General features: G+C 45.1%; 1 protein-coding gene and 2 pseudogenes across 4 annotated transcripts in view; 1 reads left to right on the plus strand and 2 right to left on the minus strand.

Annotated features, from left to right (window-relative positions):
* Window positions 1-14771, plus strand: part of LOC149360058 (uncharacterized) — a 181448-nt gene that overhangs the window by 115118 nt on the left and 51559 nt on the right. The window contains exon 3 of one of the 4 annotated variants that reach the window (XR_016288823.1): window positions 6467-13072. The exons of the other annotated variants lie outside the window; for them this stretch is intronic. The gene's annotated coding sequence lies outside the window, so the exon portion shown is untranslated. Of the gene's footprint in view, window positions 1-6466; window positions 13073-14771 lie in introns of those variants that run through there. 4 annotated transcript variants of the gene reach the window in all.
* Window positions 662-7183, minus strand: LOC149360067 (uncharacterized; annotated as a pseudogene).
* On the minus strand, window positions 9101-14051 carry LOC149360068 (uncharacterized; annotated as a pseudogene).

Here is a 14771-nt window from a genome sequence, read left to right on the forward strand (position 1 = left end):
ATCCCCCACAATGATTCACTCTCTTGCACAGGCCTCCCAACTTGTTCCTGGCAGAGAAAAGGAGCTTCACGCCGGCTTTGTTCACAGTCTTTTTCAGGTTGTGCGATACTTGATGAACATACGGAATACATTATGTTCTTATTGTCCAGTTTGCGTGTCTCCTTCTGAATTCTGCATTCTTTTAATATCGACTCTGCTATGCTAGATAAGACCTTTGTCGGGTAGCCTGTAGCGGTAAGCCTAGTAATCTGCGCGTCAAAGCTGGCTTGGGTTTTATGCGCACATGATCTAAACAGAGCGGCTTTCATGCATGTTTTCGCTATCCCGCGCTTAACTATCTTAGAGTGGGCCGACCGGAAGGGGAGCAGGCTCTTCTGGGATCGCGGGGAGTACATCCAACAGATATGGTCACACGATAGCTCAAGTTCCAGATCTAAAAACCTTAGTTTGTTGTTAGTAGGTAGCTCTGTGGTCAATTGTAGGTTGTTAAGTTCAGTACTGAACACGTCAAAAATCTGAGCAACAGTTTGTTGGGCGTCACCTTTGAGATAAAATACTAAGAAGTCATCTACATAACGCATAACCTTAACAACGGTGCCGTCAAGCTTGGCTTGAAGTTGTCTATCGCACAAAGCTTTTTTACCTCACCCATTAATTGACGCTAAACCTTCTTCACACGGTACTGGTCACTGGTGCAACATGTTATGAGAGTGTGGCGGCCAGGTTCGATGCCTGCTTCTCTCAAAATATCTGCTGCACTTTTGTTGCCATCATTGAAGTGGCACACAGCATCATATAAACCAAAAAGTAGGATGGACAGGCTCATGTGGACGTCTTTGGGAGCCCGCTGCCAAATCATATCGTTGAAACTCTCTTTGGTGTTCGGGGTTTTTCCATGCAGGCACTTCTTTAAGAGCTCATCCGTACAAAGGTCAGTATGCACCGGCTTCACTTTGTTGAGTACCTCATTGGAAAGGCCTCCCTTGTGCTTGTAGCATCCACCACCGAGTGCATTCCGTCGGTTAAACCCACCCCAACTCTCAGTGCCAAGAGGGCACAGACCATGCCTTGGTGTTTCATCTGTTGAACTGCAGTGAAACAAGCTCGCTTATGCAGCTTGCTTCATGGCTTGCAGGTCTCCCACATTCGCAGCTGGTCGATGAGGACATCCGTTAACTTTCCTTTGCCTCCAAGCCCACGAACACTTTTTTTCAACTTTCGTAGTCGGCATCCTACACGCTTCTGTATGTGCCCAATGCACTCCGGTTTGTGCATGCTATTTGCACCATACATGTCCTTTATAACCACGTCGCTCTTGGAGTCGCCATCTCCATAGAAGTCTACATATTTTAAACCACGACTTCTTTCTGCACGCACGAACATACGATAGAGCCCTACTGCCCCCATACCACCATCACTTCTGGTGTAGTTCACTTGGCACTGGGTATGATCTGCCTTCCATTCCAGAAATTCAGTGCTTGAAGGGTTCAACTTGCTTTTCGAATGGCATGCCCTTCATTTACTTGGCATGCCTTCTACGTCAATATCTTTCCCAGTATCAATGAATATCAAGGACACATAGCCATTCAATGAAAAATGCCCACACCTTTTCCATGTGCCATCACCTGACACACCACACTCAATACTTTGCACAACACAACGCACTTCAGCAGTGGCATTCATCATTGACTTAGACGCAACAGTCTCTGCAGCTTTATAGAGCTTTGTAGATATCTTCTGGTGGGCAGAATGTCAAGGCGGCGGTGGCATGTTCATTACTTTCGTCAGCATTACAGCTCCAGAATATCTCTTGCCCAGCTGTCTGTATTCTGTCTCATGAATTCTACAAGCAGAACATTGTTTTCTATGCAAGTATTGTATGCTTGTACTATTTTGTATGATGTTTCATGGCAGGGATGAGCACTGTCAAAATGGTCATAATTGTAAGTGAGTCAGTGCTGAATATGTTTGAATACCTGCAGCTTTTTTCTTATTTATAATTCATGATTATGCTGTACAGCAAAACTAATGGGCTTCAAGTATGTACAAGTACTAATATGCAAGTACAAAGCTTTCAAGTCTGTGGTGACTATTGTGATAAATGTTTTAGTCAAGTAAAATGATGTGTACATTTTTACTTCTTTATGTCATATTTACTCAAAACTTTCTCCAGTGTGATTGCAAATGCAATGCAAGTGATGTTTACTCGACAAGCTGGCAAGTTTACTTTTTCTATGTCTGTTATGTGATGCTAAGGTAATTTGTACCTTTTATTTTCTCTCACATGTGATTTGCTCAGGACAGGCACAAGTTCTGCTTTAATTTGAGGCAGAAAGAGTTATTTATGATTTTAAATTTGTTTTTATGATTTCTGTGTTGAAAGCGGCAGGTAATTTTTATCTGTACAGTTGTTTTTTTCCACTGTGTCGTATTTTCATGTTCAAAAATTATACAAATGGCAGTGGTCCGAATGTTTTCATCTTTAAGCAATAACTGCTGTGAGGTTTCCACCACTGCCTTCCTAAAATGAAGCATTGTGTTATCGAGCCTGCAGGTTGCATTTTGATGGAGGCAGGATGCAACAATGCCACTACAATGGAAATGAGCTGGATGTTCAGCGAGCATAGCTCGAATGATATTGTTACGGGGATGTTACGGGGAAGTCTGTATTGACGGCTGCGCTGTGATGGCCAGCACTCAGCTCAGAGATTCCAAGGGCCCAGCTTCACACTGTCAGCATCGTCATCGTCCAGTGCACCGCCACTTCGTCAATCACGAGTCGAGTCCACTGATATGGTTACCAGTTCATTGGTGACATTATTATTGAAAAGCTTTCCCTTCAGCACTCATGGCAGCTGGTGTTGCACTGTCCTCTGTACTTCAGGCAGGCTCCATTGCTACGGCACCTGGCCCTCGTTAGAAAAAAAAAATAATGAAATTCCTGCGCACATTGGCTGCAGTTTGTGAGCTTTTGTGCACCCTTGTGCCTTGGAGCTCAAACATAGAGGTTCGGCCTGGTGCCTCATTTCTCCATGCTCCCGCCAAGACATTACCAAATATATCCTCAAAGTCTGCAAAACCGAAAGGGCCAGTACTCTTATGCCCATGCACTCACTGTGCTCAAGAAATTGTGCAATACGCATGCCACTTTTACAACATGGTCAGCATTACTTGGCTGCAGGTGGATGGTGCGATCATAAATCTTCCACGGTGAAGCTAGAATGCCAAGCGCATTCTCTGCATACCTCCTGCAACACAGAAAGTCATTTTTTTTTGTTTTACAAAAACAGCACTGCTTCAGCAAGAAAGACATGAATGTACACTCTTTCTGCACTGCAGTAAAGCTTCTCTGGCACTATATGGCAAGAGCACGTAAACAACAAACTACATTCTGTGAAGCCAATTTTAGGGGAATGGCAATCATGTAGGCATCAAGAACGTTTTACCGAAGTTATTTTATGTCGGCTCCGCATTGGACACACCCACCTCACGCACAGCTTTCTGCTAACCAAACAAACCTCTCTGTGAAATGTGTGGTGCCGAACTCACAGTGAACCACATTTTAATTTCATGTGTCAAACTAGAAGAACTAAGAAAGAAATATTTTACAACATTTTATAGGGAAAGACTCCCATTACACCCCATGTTACTTTTAGGCGATTGTGCACTGGTTGACATCTCATGTATTTTTAGGTTTCTCAAGGAAGCCAGCGTTTTAAACAAACTCTAAGTATAAAAAGCTTCACCTTTAACAAAAACTCCAACCTTGTGTTTGGCGCATCATAGCCTCAGTTGCTTTTGCGCCATTAAAATCAATATAACTAACTAACTTCTCTGGCACTAACAAATTGTGCAAAAAAGCAGATAGACACTTGTGTGATTACAGAAGACAAACTGCACACAGCAGATGAAAACAGACAATGAACGTCCCAAAATTAAAGGACTTGCACAAATATTTCTTTGTTAATTTTCTTCCTTTGTTTTCTATGCAATGCAATTAGAGGACTTTTCATGATGTAAAAAATGGTGTGAAAGAAATGCAAAGGGCGGATAGGATGGCGCAGACAAGCGCTAATCCGAGAAACCCGGAGACAGCCTGTAATTCGGGAGGGGAAAATCGACGGCAAAGAGGCCGGGAAAATGTCCTAGCCTTACAAACACAGCGAAGAGTGCCACAATGACTGCAGGATCATAAAAGTTGTTAAATGACAAAGAGCCCACTGAACTAGGAATCAGATTAAGTAAAGCCAAAAGCTAGGCGAGCTGAAGAACGTCCACCAACTTTCAATTTTACTTAAGAGCACTTTTCTGCTGTCATTAAAAAAAAAAATTTATATAGAAAGGCTCAAAGCAGCAAATTTTTGCCATGCACTATATGCCTTGCACGTCTCAGGCGGTCGCTGAAACCACCTCTTCACTGTTTGTCCGGCTCCCAGGTAGTGGCCGCATAAAATCGGGACGAAGCTGAAATGCCTCGTCGCTGACAAACACGTGAGGCGAAGTTGCAGTTGATTGTGGCAGTTGTAGTAAGTTGAGCTGTCCTTTCACGAGTCATTTTCCAATTGAGGAATCTTTGAATATACCTCCATCGCTGAGGCGTCCAGGTGCACCAACATCGATCAGCCTGAACTGATACCTACTGTCAACTACTGCCATCAATACAATGGAGTAGGTGGTGCCCTGTAAAGAGGCAAATACAACTGCGGGTAATGCGTGCATTACATTGCACATTATGTTATAACGGAGATGATAGGCCCTTTAGTGCTGTAACAAATTAAATAGAGCCAACACTGCCATACCTTGTAGTTGAAGTAGAGACTTCCAGATTTTTTGGGCCATTTATGTGCATGTGCTTGCTACCAACTGCACCTAGGCAATTTGGAAACTGGCACTGCTGCCAAAACCCTTCAGCTATATCACACCATTCACTCTATGTTCGAGGCTGTAATAAGAATAATTGCTACGGTACATAATAGAGTGCATTACAATTACTGACATTCCCTGACATTGCTGACAGCTCCTGTTACGTGCATTTACTGCAGTATCTGATGTGAACATTTGGTACATGCTGTGCTGAGCATGGAAAACATGTCACATATGTGCCTGCCAAGTGATGTTGGAGCAATGCTAACCGTATATAACAACAGGAACCTGCAAGGCGTAAGCAAACAGGGAAAAATATTCGTGGCATAATAGTTATGTTCAAGAAAGTTGGTAATTAGCCAGGGTTCATAGCAGCTTTAAAAGAAAAAATTCAAGAAATTTCAAGTACTTTCAAGGCCCTGACATAGTAATTTCAAGGACTTCAAGTAATGTGTTTAGTACTTTGGACAGAAAAAAATGCCTTCTACAACGTGATCCCCGATGTTTAAGTCCGACCCACATGGAGCGATTTCCTCGCGAAAAACCTGCGAACGGCCGCCCGGCCGACCAAGCAGTGCTAGATATGTTCGCCTGGCGGTCAGCCGCTCACTGGAAGCGGCGAATGCGAGCTGTCAGCGCGGATCAATGAGAGCGCTCTGCTCCCACATCTAGCTTCCGCCCGTTGCTTTTGATTCTGCGACCGACCACAGTCAACATGGTGTCCAAATTTGCGCGCATCGAGTGCAATGTTAAATTAATCATAGCCGTCGAAATGCGACCAATATTATGGAACTGCTGCGACATGCAGTACAAAGATGCACGGAAGAAAGCCATCGTGTGGCAGGAGATTGAAGCAGAGATAGGAGCTGACCCTGACGGTAAGTCAACTTTCACGGTGCCTTCGTTGACATGAGCGTGGGCTGTAAATTTTCTACGTTCACGTCGAGCCGCGGTGATTCCTTTCTTATTGAGTTTGAAGCGAAAAAGCGTTCATCTAATGACAGGTGCCAAAACTAATCAATTCGTCGCCGCCTGACACATTATTTATCCCTGTGGCGCCTAGCTGGCCGACACGTGCGGCATGTTTACATCGGCGCAAACTGTCGGTGCCCGGTCGGGCTCGAGAAAGCTCTTCGCAAATTGTACTAAGACTTCTCGGAGGACATATTATGTTGCAATGCTTTCCTTTATTGTAAGTCGGGGCAGCTGTCTGAGGCTGCAAAATGGATTATCAAGCAACGAAAGGTGGTGAAGTCAAAGACGAGGTTTTTGTGGGCATGCGCGTTGCAAATTATAGGAAAACCAGCCGTGCATGTATGCGGCTCTGATATGCATGTGTGTCATCTGAATTCAGCGTCAGTGTAGACCAAACGAGGAGCTGAATAAACGTACTGTGTGCTAGTGCATGTTTGGAATTGCAAAGAAGCTGTCTCAAAACATATGCTAGTTAATTTGTATGCTTACCTTGATAATTATAACGTTAGTTAACTTGATCACTTCAACTACTCAGCCTTAAGGCAGACACAATGGCAGGTGCCAAAACATTGTGACGCACCAACAGCCGCATGCTTGTAAATATGACTTCAATTTTTATTTTTTTCAGGATCAAGTGCACAGGCACGATTCAAGGGTCTGAGAGACGCATTCACAAAAAAATGAAGGAAATGGAAGGTGGTGGCTCCAAGTGGCTCTGGCGCAAGCGAATCCATGGAGGTCAAGTGGACATATTTTAAATCACTGATGTTGTCAACAATCATCAGGATTTTCCTGCCTTCCTTCTTCATTTCGCTGTCGACCTTGAGGAGCCACTCAGAGAATATATTGCGCGTCATCCAAGCACGGCTGTTGGCTCGGTAGTCACACGGCAGCGGCACTACATTCTTCATGCAACGAGGTTTTAAAGATTTCCCGATGACGAGAGGCCTGAGCTTCTTCGTGCCAGTTGCATTACAGGCAAACAGCACGGAAATGCGAACCTTCGATTTCTTCCCGCCTTTGCACTTCATTCCCTTAAAATGCATCGTTTTCTCCGGGAGGAGCTGATAGAAGCACACGGTCTCATCAGCGTTAAAAATATCATCCTCTGAGTAAGACTGCACGACTTCTTGAAAGTGGCCGTTCGTCCACGCAGCGGCACCCTCTGCGTCCGCTGCTTTTTCTTCTCCGGAGGCCGTCTGCCAGGTGATCCCGCTTCTCTGACGAAAACGGTAGAGCCACCCGGCACTTGCTTCAAAACCAGCGACTTCAAGCACTGCAGCGAATTCCCGCGCTTTTTCCTGTAGCATTGGCCCCAACACTGGCACACCTTGTAATCGGGCATCCTTGAACCTCGTCAGCACTGCTTGATCCACGTTCTGAAAATTCCCCAACCGCAGCCGTTTCCTGCTTGGAGCAAGCTGAGACCTCCAGTTAAGCTCAACTATTCATGGGTTTCGACATCACATCCGCAAGCCAGGAAACCGCCATGTTTAAGAACACTCGCTGCAGAGATCTTGCTGGGTTGTGTACTCTGCAGTAGTAGAAGACTGACAATTCCGGCTTCACGATGACAATTTGTGCCATTTTTGGCTGCAGAACGAGAAGTGATTCTTCTGCTACCAAAGACACGGCACAGCCACGCATCGGACTGTTTAGTTTGCCCGCGGTTATTAAGAACCAATGTGAACGGACAAGGCTGTTGTCTGAGCAGCGCCGGAGCATTTGGCTGGCAAGGATAAATAGAAAGGACTTGAAGAATGCGAAGTATGTCCGTGTTTGCGGTCTTCACTTCGTCAAAGGTAAGGGCATTTTCCGATTACGCCATTTTATAACATTAACTCGCCTGGCCGCTTCTCTTTCCTGCTGCTGAGATTGTTTACCCGCGGCGTTCAGGCGCGCTTTTTTCTGAAAGCGCTAGCCAAAACGCTGTAGATTGCTTACTGTGCACTGGCTGTGGGCTGTGTGGCTGGGCTTCGTGATAGGTACGATCATTTTCAGATTACGCCGTTTTGTAACTCGCCTTGCTGCTTCTCTTTCTTGCTGCCGAGATTACCCGCGGCGTTCAGACGAGCTTTTTCTGATAGCGTTAGTCAAAGCTCTGTAGATTGCCAACTGTGCACTTGACGTTGCAATTAATACACAGTATGTGTGCATTTAATGCATTTTCATGTGTGTTCTTTCAAAGGGAAGCCTGCCAATTTGATGGATAATGGAAATCCGGACTGGGCACCGAGTCTGCGGCTGGGCCACGGCCGTTATGACCGTACTACTGCGGTTGCATCCAGTTGCTGCGGTTGCACAAATTTCTGTCAATCTGTTGTTCCTGCAAATTCAGAGCCATGTAGCTAAGCTTGCTGAGCATGCATGGTATTTGGAAAAGGCTATTCTTGCATCATCATCAACCTGACTACACCCACTGCAAGGCAGAGGCCTCTCTCATGTCTCTCCAATTAACCCTGTCCTTTGCCAGTTGTGGCCATTGTATCCCCGCAAATTTCTTAATCTCGTCTGCCCACCTAACTTTCTGCCGTCCCCTGCTACATTTGCCTTCTCTTGGAATCCATTCCGTTACCCTTCTTGCATATACTGTGCAAAATGTGTTTACCTGTCATTTTTTTTACTGTACTCAGTATAAAGGCTGCCAGTTCTCTTTTGCTTCTATGACCCTACATCTAATATTATAACATTCATTCAACACTAAGGAACAAGGACACAAGAAACATACCACAGGACAGGCGCTAACTACCTAGGTACTCTTTATTGTTGGCAGTGTGGTATACTGATTGAAGCTAACTTTCTCTTCATACCGCACTGACAAAGCAGTCTTGCCTAGTGAACTCTCAAATCTCCATCTCATCACATCAAAGACAAATACGATTGAAACCACCGTTGCAACTCGAAGGGACATTGAGAGTTACAGTTGTCTTTCAATCCTTCTGTCATTTGCCTAGCTTGTACTTGGGCATAGCATAGTTTAATTGGTCCCCACATGTGTGACAGATGAGTATGACCTTCTGTTTCGATGTGTGTTCCAAGAGACGTCGCACAGCAGATCACAAGACACCATCTCTGGATGCATAGCGCCACTCGAGGAAAGCATTGTAGCAGTCGCTGGTTACATGGCCAAACTTCTTCAGGAGTTTCTTCCTTTTCCACATGTGATCTTTGCCATACCATTTGTATGTAGGTGATGAGAGCTTGTAGCCATGCAATAAATTCCTCATTAGCTACAAGCTTGATTTGAAGTAACTGCCGACACAGAACAACTCATGGTAACAGGTTAATGAAAGCTTGGGGCTTGTGTTCCAGGGACTCTGCTACGCTTTCTTCAGTTGAGCACAATCTGCACAATACCAGTGCTTCTGCTTTGGTGCCCGCTTCATTCCAATGCAAGAGTAGTGGAACCATTTGTATGGGCAGAGTTCCCCATCGCATGCCACCATTCTTCCAGTTTCTGGGGCTCGACAGTAACAGTACACAGATCTTTGAGCACTAGTGCCAGCCTTTGGTGTATCTTTTCGGGTGAAGTATTGTGAGAACATTTCAGGTAGCACAACATGTGTGAAAAATCGTGTTGCCAATTCCAGAATTCCTTGAAAGAATGCACCATCTTCCTTTATTCTTTCAATATGTACAGAGGTCGGCGTCCAAACGACAAAGTCACAGTATTTCACCGCACACATCGCCAGCTGTGTTTGGACTTGGTAGAAATACTCATGCGCCCTCTTTAAGCGAGGTTCTTCTGGACTAGCCTCCAGACAGAAATCTTTGTTGCTCAATGCTGCTTCTAGTCCTTGTACTGCAAGTGAATAAGGGCATTTTACTTCAACAATGCCTTCACCGCAGCATAGACAGCTGACAATAGCATCTGGGGATGCTGCAAGATGGGGATATTTGGCACTTAAACAAACGCCGGCTCTTCTCAGTGTCACATCGTTGTGGCGTTGCACTACATTTGCTTGGTACGTGGAAAGGGCTGCACTTTCATGTTTGAGTCCCCATTCTGTGGCTTGAGATGAAAACTTGTTTTTCTCTGGGTAGCAGATTCTTCTCATCAAGCTTATTGACGGGTGGTCCACGTTTGTCCTGCACACACTCTTCATAACTGAAGCTGTTACTCGTCCAGCTCTAAATGCAAACCACTTTGCACATTTTGACTGTTCTCTTGTCACGGCTTCGACATGCTACACCATATCTTGTGTTATGACCATTTCTTTCAAGAACTCTTCGGCTCACCAGAGCAGGAAAATCCTCAGAGGTGGCCTCTTCACACATTAGGGTCCGGAGAAGTAAAGGCTCTTTTGCTCGTGGTGGGTGAAAAAGAGAGCTATATTTTTCATGCAGAGTAAACAAAGCTGGCGTCACTCCTGCATCTGCTATTGCTGAAAAGCACTGCTCTAGCTCTGCATCTGTCGCAGCTGGGATTGGCCGCAGCCTATGTGATGAAGGGGCTACATCTCCGGTAATATTACTGTTTATAATGTTGTCCATCTTTTTCTTCTTTGCTTTTGCCAAAGAAAAGTCGATCTCCTTTAGCCTTCGGAATTCAACATTCCGGCTATGAGCTGGCAGCCATGTATTTTTTTTTTCGGTGCAAGTAGCGGAGTCCCTCAGCCTTACAGCTGTCTCTACGGCAAAAAGTGTAGCAGCAACATGCGAGCATGCTTCGCCTACACCTGCCATGCACGTGCAATGCGCTGTCTCGACAGTTCCATCTACTTTGGCAAGAATCCACACTTTTAGGGGTACTTCCCGCAGGCGCTGAGAGTGGTTGACCTGAAATGTCAAACAACATGATTTCACCAAATACAGTTCTTGAAATGTGAAATGTCAAATAAACTGATTTCTGCCAATACCGTTTTTGAAATGTGAAATGTCAAATAAAATGAGCTTAGAAAATACTCTTTTTCAAACGACCACTTTGCTGAGCCCCAGCAACAGTTTGTTGCGCGGTTCTACGCCAATTTATCCACAGAATGTGGCAGAAGCAACATGGTTTCACTTGCGCTTTACGAGGTTCAGAAAATCTCGCTCTAAAGCAAGCAGTTGTGAAAGTAATGATGCTTTGCTGGTCATATGTTAACAATTTATGCACCATTTTCTAACCACTTGCTCTCAAGTTGCCGCTGTACGCGTGCATAAGCAACAAAATAGTTTCGCTGGTTTGAAAACAAGTCGTGGGGAGAAGTTGAATTACAGATTTACGCTGATGGCACATTGCTATATTCATCAACATATATGCTAGCAGGTGCATTTTGGCAGCTGGTGTGATAGAACCTCGACGTCCACCCCAGTGCATTTTTTATCGCTTGCCAGCCTGGTTCTGTACTGTGAAGAGAAGGAAATCTGAAGTTTTTCTGCAAGAATGGGTTCTAGACTACCATGATAGCATGAACATACAAGAAACGAATGTTTTTTGGTTTTAAGGGGTGACGCAGCTCTTTAAGACCAGAAAATCGCAAAAAAAGCTGTTTTCTGAAGTATTATGGTCCTCCGACAAGTATTTATCGCGTTATTCGATGTTAAAGTCAGTACAACGACAGTTTTCACTCATAAAAAGTCCTCAAGATTGGACAAATTCAAACTCGCTTTCTTGTGCTTTCCATTTTTTTGGCGGGAAACAATCCTCCATCTGGCAACTGTGGAGCTAACCCACCGCAAAAAAATACGAAATAAGTGAGCGCCATTGGTGCTTTTGCATCACGTGTGGCGAATCCTGCCTCCCGAGTGGACGCCGGGAAGCGTCCTTCAGCATTTTGAACGGAGCACCGTGCTACTGCTGTTTCTCACTCGCGATGGCTGGGGGAAAATAGAAGTTTCGGACAGCTCATGCCCTTGGCAAGAAGTGCAAACGGCGGCCACGGACACACGATGTGCTATCAGATCCGCCAGGAGCAGCGACAATCCCTACGAGCCAGTGCAATGCACCTACGGAGGGAGCGGTAACGGCGGTTGCATGCGCTGCATCGGCGCCCGCTGCAGTGCCAAAAACAGTGCGCATCGACACGCCACTTCTTTCCAAAATCGAAAAAATGGCAATTGATCTCCACGCACAAGAAGAGCGATGGCTTTCTGCAATGTCCGCTACCCACCACAAGCAATCTCTTTTGGGAGACTTCGACGAGGCGCCGGGAAACGGGACGGCGTTCACCGTTCTAAGCCTCGCAGCCGTAAACGAGCGGCTCAAATGCGTGCAGTGGAGAGTGTGTGGTAGTCCTGTGATGCTGTCAAAGAAGGGCCGTGAGTACGTAATTGCAGTCAAGCTCGTTGTGAACTGTGATTCTTGCAGAGAACTGAAGGCTGAGTGGAGCTCGCTGAGAGCAGGTGGGAATACGACGTGCAACCCGTTTGAAGTGAGCGTGCTCGCGACCTGTGCCGTTACGAGCACAGGAAACAGTCAAACCGTCCTCAACGATATTTTTTCGGCTCTCAACATTTCGCGACGATGTTTGCACCAAAAAACATACCAGAAATACGTGAAGGGGAAGCTGAACACTGCCTTCCTGAATGCTGCCGCGCATTTGATGAGCGAATATGCGGATGCCGTGAAATCCTTGTACGGTCAGCTAATCTTTGGAAATCCTGGCAATATTGCAATATCCTATGATGGAACATGGCTATCGAGAGGCCATTCCTCGCACATCTGTGTGGGAACAGTCACTGAACTCTTTACCGAGTATGTGCTCGTTTTTGTAGTTCTTTCCAACTTTTGTTTAGGATGCCATCTGGGCCGGAAAGAAGGTGACCCTCACTATGAAGCATGGCGAGGTGACCACCTGTGTCAAAAAAACAGCTCGAGCAAGCCCGGCCAAATGGAAGTGAAGGCTACGAAAGTACTGTTTGGCTGATCACTGAACAAGCATGGACTACGGTACACAACCATGTTGTGCAACGGTGATAGTTGTGCATTCAACACCCTGCATGAGGAAAAAATTTATGGCTTTGTGGAAATCGGGAAAGAAGATTGCATTAACCATATCCATAAACGCATGGGTGCTGCATGGGGGGTATTTTTCGAAAATTAAAAATTTTTAATGAGTGTATTTCGCATGTCTGTAACTTCTATGTCAGTCAACCAAAAATTAAAATTATGCTATGGCTGCACACACTGGCTTTTGTAGAACATATAGACATTTTAATAAATATCTTATGAGGAACTTAATGAAAACTTGGGCACAATAATTAGTCATAAATATATGAATATTTCAAAATCTAAGATAGATAGGCAAAAATAAATTGCATATTTGTGGTCGCAACACAAAAATGAATTAGATATGCTAATTTCATTAATGTATGATAAAAATTGGCAAAGTTAGCTTAAAGAGCAGTGTCGCCCCTTATAACTTATTCCGAAATTTTTTCACCGGCGTATGCTTATTGGCATTTTCTGGTTAAAACCGGAAAGTACAGTCTTTGTTAAAAGTAACCAGGCTCCATGATTTGCTTCTCATTCGTATAACAGAGCCCTCACGGCTTCCCTAAAGATCAAAAAGTTCTTTGAAGGTGAGAACGGGGGTTCTTCTTACCATACAGAGATATACGACTAAGAAGAAAAACATGCAGCCTGGTTACTTTTGACAAAGCCTGTACATGGCCTCCGACCAGCAGTGTACAGCTAGCACAGTTGGTATTTAAACATTTTTGCCATTTTGAAGACAATGTGTCATATGCACACTTTGACTGTAAACTTCTCTTACGCAGGTGGCAGCATGCATTCCAGAAGCGGCTTCAGGCTCTTCTCTCACTGAGAGCTCTGCACAGTAGAGATGTGAGATGGCTGGACATAGGTGTCCAGCATGCTGTTTTCGGACTCGGAGTTTGCGCTAAAAGAATTTACTCTTGTGGAACTGTTGACCACCAACAGTTTTTTGAATGCTTTCGTGGGCGTGCAGTCGAAGAGAATATTAGAGCTCATTACTCAGGAAGTAGCTGTAATTGACGATGTAAACACTAGCGTGCCCATTCTGGAGCGCATTGTGCTTCTTCTTATTCAACTGAAAACATGCCTGCCATTCTTATGTCTGGCCACGTTGTTTGGTGTCAGTAGGTCCACAGCTACCAGGAACTTTAGTAGCACTTTGCAGAGCATGGCAGCCGTACCATGGTCTGACAGGGCAGAAGTACAGAGCAATGTGCCCCAGCACTTTGCTGCATTTACAGAAGTGTGCATTGTGCTGGATTGTACAGAAGTAGAAGTTGAAAAACCCCATTGTGCATCATGCCGGATTTTTACTTATTCATATTACAAGGGGACGCACACTGCCAAGGTGCTTGTTTCACCTGCCGGCCTAATAACCTTCATTAGTAAAGTTTTTTAGGCAGGGCATCTGACAAGACTTGCTTAGAGAAATCAAGCGTGCTGAATAAGCTTGACAGTTTTTAAGGATGACGTAATGGTTGATAAAGGTTTCGACTTGGATGGCATTTGTGGGCAGCTTGGGCTGGGTGTTATAGAGCCACCTTTTCTGTGTGACCAAGCCCAATTCTCAGCTGAGGATTCTGAAAATACGCTAAAAATTGCACGGGCACGTGTGCACGTGGAGTGTGCCATTCAAAGAATGAAAGTTTTCAACGTGCTAAAGGGCCCTGTGCCCTGGAAGATGGTTGGGTCACTTGACCAAATACTGATCATAATTGCTGGCATCTCCCATTCCCATTCCCATTCTTTCAAATGGCCGCTGCGGTGGCTCAGTGGTTATGATGCTCGGCTACTGACCCAAAAGACGCGGGTTCGATCCCGGCCGCGGCGGCTGGAATTTCTTTGGAGGCGAAATTCCAGAGGCCCGTGTACTGTGCGATGTCAGTGCACGTTAAAGAACCCCAGGTGGTCGAAATTTCCGGAGCCCTCTACTGCGGCGTCTCTCATAGCCTTAGTCGCTTTGGGATGTTAAACCCCATAAACCAAACCATTCTTTCAAATGAAAGATTCT

The sequence above is a fragment of the Amblyomma mixtum genome, chromosome 2 (assembly GCF_055824585.1).
Source record: "Amblyomma mixtum isolate Tamu chromosome 2, ASM5582458v1, whole genome shotgun sequence".
NCBI classification, from domain to species: Eukaryota; Metazoa; Arthropoda; class Arachnida; order Ixodida; family Ixodidae; genus Amblyomma; species Amblyomma mixtum.